The sequence below is a fragment of the Ranitomeya imitator genome, chromosome 1 (assembly GCF_032444005.1).
Source record: "Ranitomeya imitator isolate aRanImi1 chromosome 1, aRanImi1.pri, whole genome shotgun sequence".
Lineage (NCBI taxonomy): Eukaryota > Metazoa > Chordata > Amphibia > Anura > Dendrobatidae > Ranitomeya > Ranitomeya imitator.
The window spans coordinates 28,786,178-28,806,463 of NC_091282.1; positions in this window are offsets into that span (position 1 = coordinate 28,786,178).

Consider the following 20,286-nt stretch of genomic DNA (forward strand, 5'->3'; position numbering starts at 1 on the left):
GGAGACAGATGGGGCAGGATGGGGAGATCATATGGTGTAGAATGGATACTCATGAGTGCAGGATTGGAGAACATATGGCTGGAGCCAGGAATGAGATAAACGGAGCCAGGGTGGGGAATATTATTACCATAGGGGCTAATTAAGGGATATTATTACTGCAGTGATGTATTTATTTTATTTTTTGAGTATACTGTTCTAAATGGGGGGGCGGTCCTGTTACTGTGCAGAGTGACACTATATCGCCTTTTTATCTTCATGTGGTGTAATGTAGAAGTTGTGAAAAATTAAGTAATGTGTTCTGCAAGCGGAGCTCGAGATAACTGTGTTATTTCCTGCAGAAACGAGTCCTGGCTGGAAGAAATGATGGCGGTCTGTGCTGGATGAAAGATGAAGGACTTCACCTAGAGACGTCACTGGTGAGTCAGTGTTACCTATACACTGACACTATACACTGTATACTATATACAGCGGTCCTGTGTACAATGTCACCAGTGATCACTGTATTATCTATACATTATATACAGAGCTCCTGTGTATAATACCACCAGTGATCTCTGTATTACCTCTACACAGACACTGCATACTAAGTACAGATCTCCTGTGAATACTGGCACTTATGGTGATAGTATTGTGGTTTTTTTTTTATTACTGATCAGTACTGTAGTATTCAGTCACTATGTGGTGGTAATATGTGGTCTGGAAATGGTGTTGTGGTATTTGTCCCTTGTATGTGCTATTTGGTCACCAAGTGGTAATATGTGGTCTTGACATGGTGCGGTGGTATTTGTCCCTTGTATGTGCTATTATTCGATCACTGTGGTTGTAATTTGTGGTCTGGTCATGGCGCGGTGGTATTTGTTCCTTGTATGTGATATTATTGGTCAAAATATACCTAAATTGTATTGCAGATTTTAACAAATATTTAATAGGTTACAGTAGAGTAGGGCCCGGCCATTTTTCTGGAATAATCTGGTTCGGGTATATCATGACCCCCGTCACATGACCCCCGTCACATGACCCCCGTCACATGACCCCCGTCACATGACCCCCGTCACATGACCGGGGGGGCCCACAGTGTGTGAACAGCCCGGGGCCCTGGCTACCCTTAATCCACCCCTGCAGTCAACACATCTCTCAGTTGCACAATTGTTCGTGCATCGATGGTTGACCTGACACTTCACCCTTTTGCCAGGGCTGGGTGTGGAAGGAAGTTGCCAAAGGAGTTTCTCCTTGCGTGCCTTCTTTTCAGTCACATGACGGCCACCTAACTCTTTTGCAAGCTCAACCAGGAAGTCCACCCGTCTCTCCCGCACCCCAGTGCATGCCTGATAAAGTACATGAGCATTGAGTGCTGCCATGTCAATCATGTTGTAGAACACGGCGACTGGCCATCTCTGTGTTCCTGCACGCATGCTGTACTCCCGCACCATTTTGTCCATTACATCCACAACGCACTTTGTGTGGTTGCATTGTGTGACCGTGTTTGGCTTCCTTTTGTTGGTATCCTCAGTCTCAACCACGCTGTGCATGCTGCTGAGAATGTAGACGGCCTTCTTTTGTTTGGGTTCATACACTGTCAGTGTGGCACCAGTGGTTGAAAACACCTGAGTGGTGAATTCAGTGCGGTCCATCTGTCTAGCGGATTGAGGAATTTCCCGGCGACTCTTGTTGACTGTGCCGAGGATAGTGGTTTCCCGGCTAAGCGGTCGTTGTGCAAGTGACAATGATGTAAAGAAATTGTCCGTGGTTACAGTTCTGCGGTTTCGGGTCATAGTGGCAATGATCCTTGGGTTTCCCAGGTTTGCTGACCAGCTGTCACGTAGTGATGGAACCTTGGTCACCCCCCGCAAGATAATGACTGAAATAAATGCCATTAGTTCCGGGAGACCCATGAACCAATCCACCTGCTCCATGTGACGTACATGTTGAGTAGTCCATTCTTCAACGCTATGAAGCATGTCAAGACTGATAAAACAGAGGAAGCTCGGATGGCGACTCTGGACACTTCGTCTGGCCTTAGCACTTGGCTCTCCATCTGTAGGGTACGGTTCTATTGGGGTCAAATGGAGATGTTTCCCCACTTGTACTTCATGCCACACTGTGCCATCTTTTGCGGTCTCTGTCGGCTCACTCGCCAACCGAGCTCTCTTTTTTGGTAGAGGCAGAGTCTCCTCATCTGCAAGATAAATAATTTCAAATAAGCATTTTGTTTTGGTTCAAAATAAAAAAGATAGTCAGGAAATAAAATAGGTAACTCACACTGCCTTTTTTGGCATCCTGTTCCGTCCGTTTTTGAGACAAGCAGAACAGGATCACCGTGGGTGATTTTCGTGTGCTATCCATGAATCCACAGATAGCGCTGTCTGCAGTCACCACATACTCACCTCCCTCCAGCGCCTCTTCTCCTCTCACTTCCGGTTCACTCTTGGGCTCAGTGAAGTGAATATTCATAGCCTAATGAGCGGCACCGGAAGTGAGAGGAACTGTCCCTGGACTGAGGTGAATATGAAATTCTTTATTTTTAGGCTTTTCACTTTCCTCCGTGGTCCGTGCACACGGAAGTCACACGGATGACATCTGTGTGCATGGACGTTTTCGGCAAAAAGCGGTCTGTGCTTCCGCAAAACAACGGACATGTCTCTGTGTGGAGCAGACGGACACGCATGTGCTCCACACAGAGACACAGTTCGTGCGGAATGGGGCCATAGGGGAACATGTGTCCCGTATGTCCGTGCCTACGGCATGTGTCAGCACAGACCCCACATGTGCTGGTTGAAGGACTATGTCTTCTCCATCTGAGTCTGAAGGGTTTGTGTTGCTCAGAATCAGTTCCAATGCCTCTTCAATGGTGTACCTTCTCTCCATTTTCTTTCCTGTGAACAAAATAGGTTTCTCCCCCACACTCAGGGAGAAACCAAAATAGGTTTTTCTTGTGAGCAGCAACCCCCACACTCAGGAATAGCTTGCATTATTCTGTTTACACACTCTTATCTTAGATAATCCCCCATGCAGATTCCTCAGGCAAGAGCACATTTACAAATGAAAGGATGCTAATTAAGGTTTCAATATGGACTGAGGGTCATTTGACCCTCTCTCAGGACTTCAGGGGGGATCTTGAAATTCCCAGGACTTCTAGTGTTAATATTCTCCATAGTGCTACTATCTACATATTGTTTATCTCAGCGCAGAGCTGGATTCACAGCTATACTGCTCAGTACTGCTGTATAATGTACTCTATACTGCAGCTGTTTCTGAACATGTGCTACAAGGAGGCAGGAGTACAGGAATATCTAATGTCTATGTGTGCTGTGTATGGGAGACATCATAGCAGCTGGTTTTCACCCACTTGCGCAGAGGCAACTGAACACTAGAGATAGATTCTGCGAAGGGTAAAACATGTAAGATAGAGTGTAGTAATAACAAATACTTTATATTCTCCCATCTCTGTCCGGACATAACGCCATCACCTCTGTTTGTCACCAGATGTTTTCCACTATTACATTGCTTATGCATTTCTGAAAACTTTCCTCAGCAGCGCAGATGCTTTATGTTATTATTTACAGGCGTCACGCACCAGTTCTCGGCCATTATAGTCGCTACTGTGCACACAGTCACTTTACATTCACCTGTTCTTAATTGTCTATTCAAATGGCATCGAAACAGTCACTGCCCGGAATACCGGTGACCCGTCTGCTTGTGGTTACTGGTTTACATTGTTCGCTAAAGGGAATTCTGTTCATTCAGAGAAAATGGAAAATTCCTTTAAATGATCCATTATTTCCCCCAAACTAAACCAGATTACCCCAGTTTCCCTGCGCACACTTTTTGGCTGCAGGGCCACCATCAGGGCATTACTGCCCTGACTGGCGTATGGGGCCCAGTGGGCAGAGGGGCCTCACATCGGGCCCCGTTTCATCTGCTCACCGGGCCCACCCTACAGGCGCTGTGGCACGCTATTGACGTGCGGGCCTGGGATGGGAACTTCAATAGTTAACAGCCGCCAGCCAATCGGAGGCTGGCAGCTGACTTGAGCCGCATCGCGCACTTCGCCGGCTTCTGACGTCATTGTCAGCCGCCGGCGAGTGCGCGCTTCAGCTGCGTGGAGGGAGTGAGCTTCGACCGCCGCAGGAGCGCAGCAAGGTAAGAAGTCGTGTTTTTTTTTTTGAGAGCGGCGATCCAGGGGGCCCCGGGGCAGAATGCTGGACACACTGGGGCAGAAATGCTGGACACACTGGGGCAGAGATGCTGGACACATTGGGGGCAGATTTGTTGGACATTGGGGGCAGAGATGCTGGACACACTGGGGAAGAGATGCTGGACATTGGGGGCAGGGATGCTGGACACGCTGGGGCAGAGATGCTGGACATTGGGGGCAGATATGCTGGACATGCTGGGGCAGAGATGCTGGACACGCTGGGGCAGAGATGCTGGACACGCTGGGGCAGAGACACAATGGGGCAGAGATGCTGGACACACTAGGTCAGAGATGCTGGACACTCTGGGGGCATAAATGCTGGACACACTGGGGGCAGAGATGCTGGACACACTGGGGGCAGAGATGCTGGACACACTGGGGGCAGAGATGCTGGACACACTGGGGGCAGAGATGCTGGACACACTGGGGGCAGAGATGCTGGACACACTGGGGGCAGAAATGCTGGACACACTGGGGCAGAGATGCTGGACACACTGGGGCAGAGATGCTGGACACACTGGGGCAGAGATGCTGGACATTGGGGGCAGAGATGCTGGACACATTGGGGGCAGATTTGTTGGACATTGGGGGCAGAGATGCTGGACATTGGGGGCAGAGATGCTGGACACTGGGGGCAGAGATGCTGGACACACTGGGGGCAGAGATGCTGGACACACTGGGGGCAGAGATGCTGGACACACTGGGGCAGAGATGCTGGACACACTGGGGGCAGAGATGCTGGACACACTGGGGGCAGAGATGCTGGACACGCTGGGGCAGAGATGCTGGACACGCTGGGGGCAGAGATGCTGGACACGCTGGGGCAGAGATGCTGGACACACTGGGGGCAGAGATGCTGGACACAATGGGGCAGAGATGCTGGACACGCTGGGGCAGAGATGCTGGACACCCTGGGGCAGAGATGCTGGACACACTGGGGGCAGAGATGCTGGACACACTGGGGGCAGAATGCTGGACATACTGGGGGCAGAGATGCTGGACACGCTGGGGCAGAGATGCTGGACACGCTGGGGCAGAGATGTTGGACACGCTGGGGAAGAGATGCTGGACACGCTGGGGCAGAGATGCTGGACACGCTGGGGCAGAGATGCTGGAGACACTGGGGCACAAATGCTGGACACACTGGGGCAGAGATGCTGGACACACTGGGGCAGAGATGCTGGATATTGGGGGCAGAGATGCTGGACACACTGGGGCAGAAATTCTGGACACACTGGGGCAGAGATGCTGGTCATTGGGGCAGAGATGCTGGACATTGGGGGCAGAGATGCTGGACACACTGGGGAACAAATGCTGGACATGTAATAGAGGGCAGGGTTGAGTATGTCACCACAGAACAGACAAACCAACTGTTGAGGGGTTTAATAACAGGAATCAGGTGCTCCTCGCAGGGAGGAAGCAGTAGGATATAACTAACAATAAAACAGTGCAAAAAATATTGGAGTCAAACAGTGTAACAGAAGCATGATTTCTTGAGAAAAAGAACACTTATCAGTCTGATGAGGACTTGCTTGAAGGGTCGTCTTCTCCAACGTAGGCGCCGAGAAACAGCGGCACTTGTCGTCCCTCTGTTGTCCGTGAGCTGTGTAGTCTCTGGGAACCCGGAGCCTGGGGTTTCGGGAGTTAATATGATAGACAGAGGGGATGCTAACAAGAATTAGGGGCTCTGCACTGATACCGTGGGTACCAGGGATCACAGTCTCTGCGCGGGCCACTGTCTCTGCACGGGTGTCAAGGCGCCCCTCTCCAGTCACAGCAGAGTCCGCTTTCATATACTCACAAGATGCAGTCTTTCTGGGCATTCTCCTTGAATTTGTCCTCTGACCGGGAGCTCTCTCTCCTCCCCGGAGTGCAGCTGCGCCCTGCTCTGACCGCTGCTCACGCTGCTCTGCTCCTTGCGCGCACGGCTTTCCCACTCTCTGCCCGGCTTCCTTTCTGTCCCAGTCTCTAAGTATGCCCCCTGGGGAACCTGTAGCACGGCTCAATGGTTCCAGGCATAGAGCAGAGAAGGTAACCGCCCTCGGACTCTTCTTGTGTTCCACCTCCTTACATTCCCCCTCTCTTAAAGCTCGCCATTCCACGGGCGAGGACACATCGTGCTTCTCTTTGCTCTTTTGAGGGGAGACAGATTCCTGCAAATCTCACATCTCCTTCTGCCTTTCTCTTTGCATATACTGCCAAACTAAATAGTCTAGGAGGTGTTCATCAGACAGGTTGAGATATGCCTCCTCTACTTCATCGACAACTGCTGGCCTCTTCTTCTTCTTTTTCTTCTTCATCTTAGCTTTGCTGCTAGCAGATGTCTGCGTGGATGATTCATCATTTTCCTTGTCGCCATCGGAAACTCTAGGGGCTTCTTGCTCGGGCTCCTCAGTTTGGGGGCTTAGTACAAGTAATTCTTCTCCATAGCTTCCCATCTCGTTGACAGGAGCATTCTTGTCCAAAGTAGAATCAGATGAATTAAGACCATGCAAGCCGGATTCTTCGTCATCTGCGCCGGGCTCTGCGGGCATCACTTCCCAGGGCTTCTCAGCCACACGCCCCATCCCACACAGCTGTTCCATGTCCTCCGTCCGATCAGGATCTTGTGAGCTGACAGCCAGCACACTTTTCACCTCAGGGGATGATATTAGTGGTTCCTCCTTCTCATCGACGAGGACGTCAAAAACGAGCGTCGCAGGAACACTTGGCACTTTCTCTCCTTCTTCGGGAACTCGTGCTGGGCAAGGTAGTAAAGCACTTCGGTGGCCTTCTCGAGTGGACGTCCCTTTCTTTCCTCCGGACTGAGTCTCACAGAAAAAACCTTCTGACCCAGGCTGGAGTTCCTCCAGGCTCGCCTTCACGCATCGGGACAGCGCAGTCATTCCACCAGAGATGCTTGACACCTTCTCCACCTCTCCTTGGCGTCCAACATTGTGGTACTGTCTTGCCTTAGGTGGAACTCTGCTCTTCCTGTCGAACCATTCTCTCCAGGGGCAACGTTCCCTCCAGTTAGCAGGACCCTCAGAAGGATGAGCAGATCTCTGCCACCGCACTTCTCGGGTAGGGCAATTTCTGGACATGTGTCCCACCCTTCTGCACGACCAGCACTCACATCTACGTCTGTCTGGAGGGCGCTTTAGTCTGGATCGTCGACCTCGGCGGGAGGCATCTCTCATCTGCAGTCGCTCTTCACCCCAGAATATGGAGTTACACTCTGGGGCCACCACTGAAGCCTTCTTCATGCTATGCACCTCTCCTCTATCTCTTTCTGGCGGCTTCCGCACATTACCTCAGGGTATGCCGCTGGTCTCTCTTTCTCACACTGGAGGGCTGTACTCTGCAGCAGGGGTCTTCTTGTATGCAGCCATTTCCTCACGGACTCGCTTAACCTCCTTCTTCAAGTCTTCTACCCATTGAGGGGCAGTTACCTCCCCGCTCCAGACCTTCCCCACTGGCACTATTACCAGTAGCTCTTGCTTGTGCGTGAGTGCCTCACTCCCGACCTTAGAGCAATTCATATCTGTCTTTACCCGCATGCGCTCTCGCAGGGCCTGTTTCATCAACACATCTCACAAGCCTGTCACCAATTGGTCTCGCAGCACAACGTCAATTGACCCCACGCCTACGCCGTCCTTCCGTATGATGGCAGTATGAAGCTCCTGCACAGCATTCATATATTGCGTCACGGTCTCCCCCTCTCTTTGTACTCGGTGGAACAGTCGCATGTGCAGCTCCCCTACGTCAGTGGGGTCCCCATGCGTCTCTTCAAGTATACGTAATACTCTGTCCACGGTATCTCTCGCCTGGGGGGTCTGAGCATAACAGAGTCCCATGCATCCCCTTCTAGGGCCATCACAGTTATTTCCGCCTGCAGAGCCGGCATCATAGGATGCACCCGCATCATCCCTCGGATGCGCTCCGTCCAACTCCACAACATGACATTGCTCCCCGAAAATTTTGGCAGGTTAACTAACATGGCTCCCAGGGAGATGCTAAACCTGGGGCCTCCTCCAACTGCTTGGTCTGCCCTTTCCACACAACCGTGTGACATCCTGCCGACTACGCCATGTGTAATAGGGTGCAGGGTTGAATATGTCACCACGGAACAGACAGACCAACTGTTGAGGGACAGAGGGGATGCTAGGCAAACAGGGTCCCCTCGGCTCTGAGTCTTTAGCTTTAACAGCACAGCCTATCCCGGGAGAACGATGCTCAGTCTATTATTAGGTCTCTTAACAGGAGTCAGGGGCTCTGCACTGATACCGTGGGTACTAGGGGTCACAGTCTCTGCACGGGCCACTGTCTCTGTACGGGCCACTGTCTCTGCACGGGTGTCAAGGAGCCCCTCTCCAGTCACAGCAGAGTCCGTTTTCATATACTCACAAGATGCAGTCTTTCTGGGCAATCTCCCTGTATTTGTCCTCTGACCGGGAGCTGTCATGAACAGGTGATTCAGAACCACAATGGACCTAGTGGTTAAGAGCACAGAAAATGACCTGATAGTTACTAACATAGGACGAGCTCTGAGACGTGGGAACTCTGCTGACCGCAATCCCTAATCCTATCATACCACACTAGAGGTAGCCGTGGATTGCACCTAACGCTCCCTATGCAACTCGGCACAGCCTGAGAAACTAGCTAGCCCTGAAGATAGAAAAATAAGCCTACCTTGCCTCAGAGAAATTTCCCAAAGGAAAAGGCAGCCCCCCACATATAATGACTGTGAGTTAAGATGAAAATACAAACACAAAAATGAAATAGATTTTAGCAAAGTGAGGCCCGACTTACTGAATAGACCGAGGATAGGAAAGATAGCTTTGCGGTCAGCACAAAAACCTACAAACAACCACGCAGAGGGGGCAAAAAGACCCTCCGCACCGACTAACGGTACGGAGGTACTCCCTCTGCGACTCAGAGCTTCCAGCAAGCAAGATAAACCAATATAGCAAGCTGGACAGAAAATATAGCAAACAAAAGTAACACAAGCAAAACTTAGCTTATGCAGGGCAGACAGGCCACAAGAACGATCCTGGAGAAAGCAAGACCAATACTGGAACATTGACTGGAGGCCAGGAACAAAGAACTAGGTGGAGTTAAATAGAGCAGCACCTAACGACTTAACCTCGTCACCTGAGGAAGGAAACTCAGAAGCCGCAGCCCCACTCACATCCACCAGAGGAAGCTCATAGACAGAACCAGCTGAAGTACCACTCATGACCACAGGAGGGAGCTTGACCACAGAATTCACAACAGTACCCCCCCCCTTGAGGAGGGGTCACCGAACCCTCACCAGAGCCCCCAGGCCGACGAGGATGAGCCAAATGAAAGGCACGAACCAGATCGGCAGCATGAACATCAGAGGCAAATACTTAGGAATTATCTTCCTGACCATAACCCTTCCACTTAACCAGGTACTGGAGTTTCCGTCTCGAAATACGAGAATCCAAAATCTTCTCCACTATATACTCCAACTCCCCCTCAACCAAAACCGGGGCAGGAGGATCAACGGATGGAACCACAGGTGCCACATATCTCCGCAACAATGACCTATGGAACACGTTATGGATGGAAAAAGAAGCTGGAAGGGTCAAACGAAAAGACACAGGATTAAGAACCTCAGAAATCCTATACGGACCAATGAAATGAGGCTTAAACTTAGGAGAGGAAACTTTCATAGGAATATAACGAGATGACAACCAAACCAAATCCCCAACACGAAGTCGGGGACCCACACAGCGCCTGCGGTTAGCGAAACGTTGAGCCTTCTCCTGAGACAATGTCAAATTGTCCACCACATGAGTCCAAATCTGCTGTAACCTATCCACCACAGTATCCACACCAGGACGGTCTGAAGACTCAACCTGCCCTGAAGATAAACGAGGATGGAAACCAGAATTGCAGAAAAACGGCGAAACCAAAGTAGCCGAGCTGGCCCGATTATTAAGGGCAAACTCAGCCAAAGGCAAAAAGGACACCCAATCATCCTGATCGGCAGAAACAAAACATCTTAGATATGTTTCCAAGGTCTGATTGGTTCGTTCAGTCTGGCCATTTGTCTGAGGATGGAAAGCCGAGGAAAAAGACAAATCAATGCCCATCCTAGCACAAAAGGCTCGCCAAAACCTTGAAACAAACTGGGAAACTCTGTCAGAAACGATGTTCTCCGGAATGCCATGTAAACGAACCACATGCTGGAAGAACAATGGCACCAAATCAGAGGAGGAAGGCAATTTAGACAAGGGTACCAAATGGACCATCTTAGAGAAGCGATCACAAACAACCCAAATGACCGACATTTTTTGAGAGACGGGGAGATCCGAAATAAAATCCATAGAGATATGTGTCCATGGCCTCTTCGGGACTGGCAAGGGCAAAAGCAACCCACTGGCACGAGAACAGCAGGGCTTAGCCCGAGCACAATTCCCACAGGACTGCACAAACGAACGCACATCCCGTGACAGAGACGGCCACCAAAAGGATCTAGCCACCAAATCTCTGGTACCAAAGATTCCAGGATGACCAGCCAACACCGAACAATGAACCTCAGAGATAACTCTACTCGTCCATTTATCAGGGACAAACAGTTTCTCCACTGGGCAACGGTCAGGTCTATTAGCCTGAAAGTTTTGCAGCACCCGCCGCAAATCAGGGGAGATGGCAGACAAAATTACCCCCTCTTTGAGAATACCCGCCGGCTCAGACAAACCCTGAGAGTCTGGCACAAAACTCCTAGACAGGGCATCCGCCTTCACATTTTTAGAGCCCGGAAGGTACGAAACCACAAAGTCAAAACGGGAGAAAAACAGCGACCAACGAGCCTGTCTAGGATTCAACCGTTTGGCAGACTCGAGATAAGTCAAGTTCTTGTGATCAGTCAAGACCACCACGCGATGCTTAGCTCCCTCAAGCCAATGACGCCACTCCTCGAATGCCCACTTCATGGCCAGCAACTCTCGATTGCCAACATCATAATTACGCTCAGCAGGCGAAAACTTCCTGGAAAAGAAGGCGCATGGTTTCATCACCGAGCCATCAGAACTTCTTTGCGACAAAACAGCCCCTGCTCCAATCTCAGAAGCATCAACCTCGACCTGGAACAGGAGCGAAACATCTGGTTGGCACAACACAGGGGCAGAAGAAAAACGACGCTTCAACTCTTGTAAAGCTTCCACAGCAGCAGACGACCAATTGACCACATCAGCACCCTTCTTGGTCAAATCAGTCAACGGTTTAGCAATACTAGAAAAATTATTGATGAAGCGACGATAAAAATTAGCAAAGCCCAGGAACTTTTGCAGACTCTTCAGAGATGTCGGCTGAGTCCAATCATAAATGGCCTGAACTTTAACAGGGTTCATCTCGATAGTAGAAGGGGAAAAAATGAAACCCAAAAACGAAACCTTCTGAACACCAAAGAGACACTTTGACCCCTTCACAAACAAAGAATTCGTACGCAGGACCTGGAACACCATTCTGACCTGCTTCACATGAGACTCCCAATCATCCGAGAAGACCAAAATATCATCCAAGTATACAATCAGGAATTTGTCCAGGTACTCTCGGAAGATGTCATGCATAAAGGACTGAAACACTGATGGAGCATTAGAAAGCCCGAATGGCATAACCAGGTACTCAAAATGGCCCTCGGGCGTATTAAATGCTGTTTTCCATTCATCGCCCTGTTTAATACGCACAAGATTATACGCACCACGAAGATCTATCTTGGTGAACCAACTAGCCCCCTTAATCCGAGCAAACAAATCAGACAGCAGCGGCAAGGGGTACTGAAATTTGACCGTGATTTTATTTAGAAGGCGGTAATCAATACAAGGTCTCAGCGAACCATCCTTCTTGGCCACAAAAAATAACCCTGCTCCCAATGGCGACGATGACGGGCGAATATGACCCTTCTCCAAGGATTCCTTTACGTAACTCCGCATAGCGGCGTGCTCAGGCACAGACAAATTAAACAGTCGACCCTTAGGAATCTTACTACCAGGAATCAAATCGATAACACAATCACAATCCCTATGCGGAGGTAGGGCACTGGACTTGGGCTCATCAAATACATCCCGGTAATCCAACAAGAACTCTGGGACCTCAGAAGGGGTGGATGATGAAATAGACAGAAATGGAACATCACCATGTACCCCCTGACAACCCCAGCTGGACACAGACATTGATTTCCAATCCAATACTGGGTTATGGACTTGTAGCCATGGCAACCCCAACACGACCACATCATGCAGATTATGCAACACCAAAAAGCGAATATCCTCCTGATGTGCAGGAGCCACACACATGGTCAGCTGGGTCCAGTACTGAGGCTTATTCTTGGCCAAAGGCGTAGCATCAATTCCTCTCAATGGAATAGGATACTGCAAGGGCTCCAAGAAAAACCCACAGCGCCTAGCATACTCCAAGTCCATCAAATTCAGCGCAGCGCCTGAATCCACAAATGCCATGACAGAATAGGATGACAAAGAGCAGATCAAAGTAACGGACAAAAGAAATTTCGACTGTACCGTACCAATGGTGGCAGACCTAGCGAACCGCTTAGTGCGCTTAGGACAATCGGAGATAGCATGAGTGGAATCACCACAGTAAAAACACAGTCCATTCTGACGTCTGTGTTCTTGCCGTTCAGCTCTGGTCAAAGTCCTATCGCACTGCATAGGCTCAGGTCCATGCTCAGATAATACCGCCAAATGGTGCACAGTTTTACGCTCATGCAAGCGTCGACCGATCTGAATGGCCAAAGACATAGACTCATTCAGACCAGCAGGCATAGGAAATCCCACCATGACATCCTTAAGGGCTTCAGAGAGACCTTTTCTGAAAATTGCTGCCAGCGCACATTCATTCCACTGAGTGAGCACAGACCACTTCCTAAACTTCTGACAATATATCTCTACCTTATCCCGACCCTGACACAGAGCCAGCAAATTTTTCTCTGCCTGATCCACTGAATTAGGTTCATCATACAGCAATCCGAGCGCCAGAAAAAATGCATCAATATTACATAATGCAGGATCTCCTGGCGCAAGAGAAAATGCCCAGTCTTGAGGGTCGCCACGTAATAAAGAAATAATGATCTTAACTTGTTGAACTGGGTCACCAGAGGAGCTGGGTTTCAAAGCCAGAAACAGTTTACAATTATTCTTAAAGCTCAGAAACTTAGCTCTATCTCCAGAAAACAAATCAGGAATAGGAATTCTTGGTTCTATCATAGAATTCTGAACCACAAAGTCTTGAATATTTTGTACTCTTGCAGGGAGATGATCCACACAAGAAGACAGATCTTTAATGTCCATCACTACACCTGTGTCCTGAACCACCCAAATGTCTAGGGGAAAAGAAAGACAAAACACAGTACAGAGAAAAAAAAATGGTCTCAGAACTTCTCTTTTCCCTCTATTGAGAAGCATTAGTACTTTGGGCCTCCAGTACTGTTATGAACAGGTGATTCAGAACCACAATGGACCTAGTGGTTAAGAGCACAGAAAATGACCTGATAGTTACTAACATAGGACGAGCTCTGAGACGTGGGAACTCTGCTGACCGCAATCCCTAATCCTATCATACCACACTAGAGGTAGCCGTGGATTGTGCCTAACGCTCCCTATGCAACTCGGCACAGCCTGAGTAACTAGCTAGCCCTGAAGACAGAAAAATAAGCCTACCTTGCCTCAGAGAAATTTCCCAAAGGAAAAGACAGCCCCCCACATATAATGACTGTGAGTTAAGATGAAAATACAAACACAGAGATGAAATAGATTTTAGCAAAGTGAGGCCCGACTTACTGAATAGACTGAGGATAGGAAAGATAGCTTTGCGGTCAGCACAAAAACCTACAAACAACCACGCAGAGGGGGCAAAAAGACCCTCCGCACCGACTAACGGTACTGAGGTACTCCCTCTGCGTCTCAGAGCTTCCAGCAAGCAAGAAAAACCAATATAGCAAGCTGGACAGAAAATATAGCAAACAAAAGTAACACAAGCAAAACTTAGCTTATGCAGGGCAGACAGGCCACAAGAACGATCCTGGAGAAAGCAAGACCAATACTGGAACATTGACTGGAGGCCAGGAACAAAGAACTAGGTGGAGTTAAATAGAGCAGCACCTAACGACTTAACCTCGTCACCTGAGGAAGGAAACTCAGAAGCCGCAGCCCCACTCACATCCACCAGAGGAAGCTCATAGACAGAACCAGCCGAAGTACCACTCATGACCACAGGAGGGAGCTTGACCACAGAATTCACAACAGGGAGCTCTCTCTCCTCCCTGGAGTGCAGCTGAGCCCTGCTCTGACCACTGCTCACGCTGCTCTGCTCCTTGCGCGCGCACCTTTCCCGCTCTCTGCCTGGCTTCCTTCCTGTCCCAGTCTCTAAGTCTGCCCCCTGGGGAACCTGTAGCATAGCTCAATGGTTCCAGGCATAGAGCAGAGAAGGTAACTGCCCCCGGACTCTTCTTGTGTTCCACCTCCTTGCAGACACAATAGGGCAGAAATGCTGGACACACTGGGGCAGAGATACTGGACATACTGGGGCAGAGATGCTGGACATTGGGGGCAGAGATGCTGGACACACTGGGGCAGAAATGCTGGACATACTGGGGCAGAGATGCTGGACATTGGGGGCAGAGATGCTGGACACACTGGGGCAGAAATGCTGGACACACTGGGGCAGAAATGCTGGACACACTGGGGCAGAAATTCTGGACACACTGGGGCAGAAATACTGGACACACTGGGGCACAAATGCTGGACACACTGGGGCAGAAATGCTGGACAGTGGGGCAGAGATGCTGGACCCACTGGGACAGAGATGCTGGACACACTGCGGCAGAAATGCTGGACACACTGGGGCACAAATGCTGGATGCACTGGGGCACAAATGCTGGACATACTGGGGCGGAAATGCTCGACAGTGGGGGCAGAGATGCTGGACAAACTGGGGCAGAGATGCTGTACACACTGGGGCAGAGATGCTGGACATGCTGGGACAGAAATGCTGGACACGCTGGGGCAGAAATGCTGGAGACGCAGGGGCAGAAATGCTGGACATGCTGGGGCAGAAATGCTGGACACACTAGGGCAGAAATGCTGGACATTGGGGGCAGAATGCTGGAGATACTGGGGGCAGAAATGCTGGAGACACTTTGGGCAGAATGTAGATACGGGGCATGATTGGAGACACTGGGCAGAATGAAAGACATGGGGGCAGGATTGGAGACAGACCGTGCAGGATCATGGGGCAGGATGGATACGATGGAGACAGATGGGGCAGGATGGGGAGATCATATGGGGCGATCATATGGGGCAGGATGGGGAGATCATATGGGACAGGATGGGGAGATCATATGGGGCAGAATGGATACTCATGAGGGCAGGATGCGAGAACATATGTGGCTGCCCACTCTCCCTAGTCCCACAAGCTCGCTGTCTTGGGGTAATCCTTGACACCGATCTCTCCTTCAAACAGCATATCCAAGCCCTTTCCACTTCCTGCCGCCTTCAACTCAAAAATATTTCACGGATCCGTACATTACTAAACCAAGAATCTGCAAAAACCCTAGTCCATGCCCTCATCAACTCCCGCCTCGACTACTGTAACCTCCTGCTCTGTGGCCTCCCCTCGAACACTCTCGCACCCCTCCAATCTATTCTAAACTCTGCTGCCCGACTAATGCACCTGTCCCCCCGCTATTCCCCAGCCTCTCCCCTCTGTCAATCCCTTCACTGGCTCCCCATTACCCAGAGACTCCAGTACAAAAGCCTAACCATGACATATAAAGCCATCCACAACCTGTCTCCTCCATGCATCTGTGACCTTGTTTCCCGGTACTTTCCTGCACGCAACCTACGATCCTCACAAGATCTCCTTCTCTACTCCCCTCTTATCTCCTCTTCCCACAATCGCATACAAGATCTTTCTCGTGCATCACCCCTACTCTGGAACCCTCTACCACAACATATCAGACTCTCGCCTACCATCGAAACCTTCAAAAAAACCTGAAGACCTACCTCTTCCGGCAAGCCTACAACCTGCAGTAACCACCGATCAATCAAACCACTGCACGACCAGCTCTATCCTTACCTACAGTATCCTCACCCATCCATTGTAGATTGTGAGCCCTCACGGGCAGGGTCCTCTCTCCTCCTGTACCAGTTGTGACTTGTATTGTTCAAGATTATTGTACCTGTTTTTATGTATACCACTCCTCACATGTAAAGCGCCATGGAATAAATGGTGCTTTAATAAATAATAATAATAATAATAATAACATATGGCTGGAGCCAGGAATGAGATACACGGGGGCCAGGATGGGGGATATTATTACCATAGGGGCTAATTAAGGGATATTATTACTGCAGTGACATATTTATTTTATTTTTTGAGTATACTGTTTTAAATGGAGGGGCGGTCCTGTTACTGTGTAGAGTGATACTATGTCGCCTTTTTTTCTTCATGTGGTGTAGTGTAGAAGTTGGGAAAAATTAAGTAATGTGTTCTGCAAGCGGAGCTCAAGATAACTGTGTTATTTCCTGCAGAGATGAGCCCTGGCCGGAATAAGTGATGGCGGTCTGTGCTGGATGAAAAACAAAGATGAAGGACTTCACCTAGAGACGTCACTGGTGAGTCAGTGTGTTACCTATACATTGACACTATACATTGTATACTATATACAGAGTTCTTGTGCATAATGTCACCAGTGATCACTGTATTACCTCTTCATTATATACAGAGCTCCTGTGTATAATGTCACCAATGATCACTGTATTACCTGTACACAGACACTGCATACTAAGTACAGATCTCTTGTGTATAATGGCACTTATGGTGATGGTATTGTGTTTTTTTTATCACTGATCAGTATTGTAGTATTTGGTCACCGGTGGTAATATGTGGTCTGGTCATGGTGCGGTGGTATTTGTTCCTTCTATGTGCTATTTGGTCACTTTGTGGTGGTAATATGTGGTCTGGTCATGGTGTTGTGGTATTTGTTCCTTGTATGTGATATTATTCGATCACTGTGGTGGTAATATGTGGTCTGAACATGGTGTAGCGGTATTTGTTCCTTGTATGTGATATTATTGGTCATTTTAAAAATTGAAAAATAAAAATATTCCTAAATTGTATTGCATATTTTAACAAATATTTAATAGGTTACAGCAGAGTAGGGCCCGGCCAAAAGTGTCTACCGTGTTATGGTGGCGGCTTAAAAAATCTTTTGGCCAAAACAAAAGCTGCCGGCTATATGTGTGATCTGGTGATGGGAACTGTTAATGTGTGATAGGTGAGAAGTGGAGTTTTTCCAAGAGAGAGCGGTGGGACTGTGGGCAGATCGAGGGGTGGAGAATGGAGGCGGGGCTTGGGTGGAGCCTGGGTGGTGTCTGAAGGGGGGACCCCGAAAAATTTGCCAGTATGGGGCCCGGAAATTTCTAGTGGCAGCCCTGTTTGGCTGTGTAAAATGCACAACGATCCACATTTCTTTTCTTTGCCTTAAAGTGGACAAAAGACAAATGGAACATTGACTCTAAACCAAATCAAGCACATTCTTAAGGGGCTAGTGCCATCAACCACTTTCAGATTGGAAGCAAGGTGATGATCAGCAGGAAACATTTGCAAATGGATGATTTTTTTCAGTGGAAGTAGTCGCTGGACTTTTCTAGAAATTCATTATTCCATGGCAGGGCACATAGGAAGGCAGCCCTATAGACCGATTCTAGCAGGGAATCTCCTGACAGCAGCAATGCTTTGTTTGCTACCAGTCCATGAATCCTGGAAGTCCGTGACACGACAAGTGGAGGTTTTGCATGTCAGTCCACAATGTGATTGAGCAGCTTATTTATAAAATCATTTGACTCCTAATTTGACTCCTGATCTGTCGTCCGCCAAGTAATAATAGATCCTACCATCCTGCTATGATACGCGGTAAGATAAAAGAATATCGCTAAAACAACTGGAAACAATGAAGACAAAAATGAAGCAAATTTGCAGATGAAGTTTTATTGCCAAAACTGCACTTTTGACTTTTTTTTTAAATTTCTTCTTCTCTGTACGATATTTACAACAAATCGACTTTTATGGATGCACCTATTTAAAAATACGATCGCTTGTTTTTTTTAATCATTTTAATTTCTTTGTTTTTAGATGAGAAAAAGGGTAAATAAATTATTAAAATTTGTATGGTTTTTCATTTTTTTTTCAATTAAAACTTTTTTTTAATTTTATTTTGCCGTTCCTTACCTGTGTTTCTTTTTTCATTTTAATAATTTTTATTTGAGGAAATTTTACAACATCAAGGTAGGTTCTCCCTGTGTTACATATACTAAAATTGGATTGTTTTTTGTGCTTCTGTCTACAGAGCTGGACTCTTCTGCTAAGTCTTGTGAGCGATGAGAGGATGTCTTAAGGGCTCTTAAAAAAATAAATGTTTACTTACCCTTTAAGGGTGGCACGGTGCCCCTTAAAAATTTTGAGAACCAGATGATTTTGTGGTTTTACTCTTTCAATTTTTTCTCCCTTTCTTCCAAGACGAATACTTTTTTTGCTTTTCCTCCAACATTGTTTTTTTCGGGTCGGGTTGTAGTTTTAAATGACGACACCCTTCACTTTACCATACATTGTGATGGAAAACGAGAGCAAATTCCAAGTGGGTGAGGAAATGGTAAAATTGACACATTGGGCTCGATTCCGCAAAGTTTTTACCTCCCAAAAAAGTGTAAAAGTTTTGAAAAGTCGAAAAAGTTTGGTTTAACTTGGAGTTATGCCAAAAGGTTCCAACTTTTGGCATTTTCACGACAGTTTCTCCCGGAATGGAAGCACGGCGGAGGCGCTACTTACTCCAGAAATATTACACCGGTCAGGGACTGGAGGAAGATTTGTGATGAGCTCATGAAGGGGCAGGTCGGACGCTCCTGATTCATAAACCTTTTCATTAGGTAGTTGTGGCCAAGTTACTTAAAGGCACAGTTCACAGGCAGAGTCCACTGAGCAAACGGTTAGCGAGCACCGCCGGCCCCTTGTACATAAATAGTCGGCACCGTCACAGCTTCTCCCATAGTTTACCTTGTTCTCTCTCCGGCCGCGGTAGTCCAAGCACAATAAAGTCCAATAAGGCAACTGTTGTCCAACAGGGAATAATGTTTAATGAACAGGGATGCAATAAAATGAAAAGATTAAAACACTGAATTTCCTGATCTCTCCCTGTACTCTCCGTCACCGCACCCACAGCAGCTGCAGCGGCCGAAGATCTTCAGTAGAGTACATGCTGGAATCTGGGCGCTTAAAACCCCTTCAGCGGGGGCCCCTCCAGAGTCCTGGGGAACTTGTTGCAGTCCATAGTTCTCCTTTAGTCCTTAGGGCCTTTTTAGTCCTTGAGGACTTTTTTTTAGTCCTCAGTCTGGGGCAACAGATCTCTCCCCTCAGGGAGTCTGGCAGTGCCCCATCTATTCAGCACGTCTGCTCTGGGCTAGCGTACCCGAGCTTCTGACCGGGGACAGTAACCTCCTCCCGCCTTTCAGCTACTGCTTGCCCAGGCCCCAGTATTAGCTATTCACTGTCCCTATGTACAGCCAGTTAAAGGGGAACATCACAATACATAGTACACATATGCATCATATGGCGGTAAACACATTGCAAACACATCACAGCTTAAAACACGACATTATATACTGCATAACAAATATAGCATAATGGAATAGGAATACATGGCAAACATAATGTAGAAAGGACTGCATAGGCCCCATATGGGGGAGCAGTAAATGAGGGCTCCTGTCACCTCATTACACTAGTACAGTAAGTTACCTGACATACCCAACTCTACTGCACTGCTGGGCTCTGCTATGATGCTCAGCTCTGCTACATTGCTGGGCTCTGCTATCTTACTACAGTGAGTAACTGATATGAACCACTTAGTCAGACAGCTGGGTTGTTGGGGGAAAGACTTTCTGCCCTGGACAGAAGGGACCATGTGATGGCTGGGGGCAGAGAGGAAGAGAGAGGGGTGTGGTCAGAAAAGATCGGGAGAGCAAAGCGCGCGAGACAGAGGGGACAGCGCACCAGAGAGAGAGCAGGCTGCA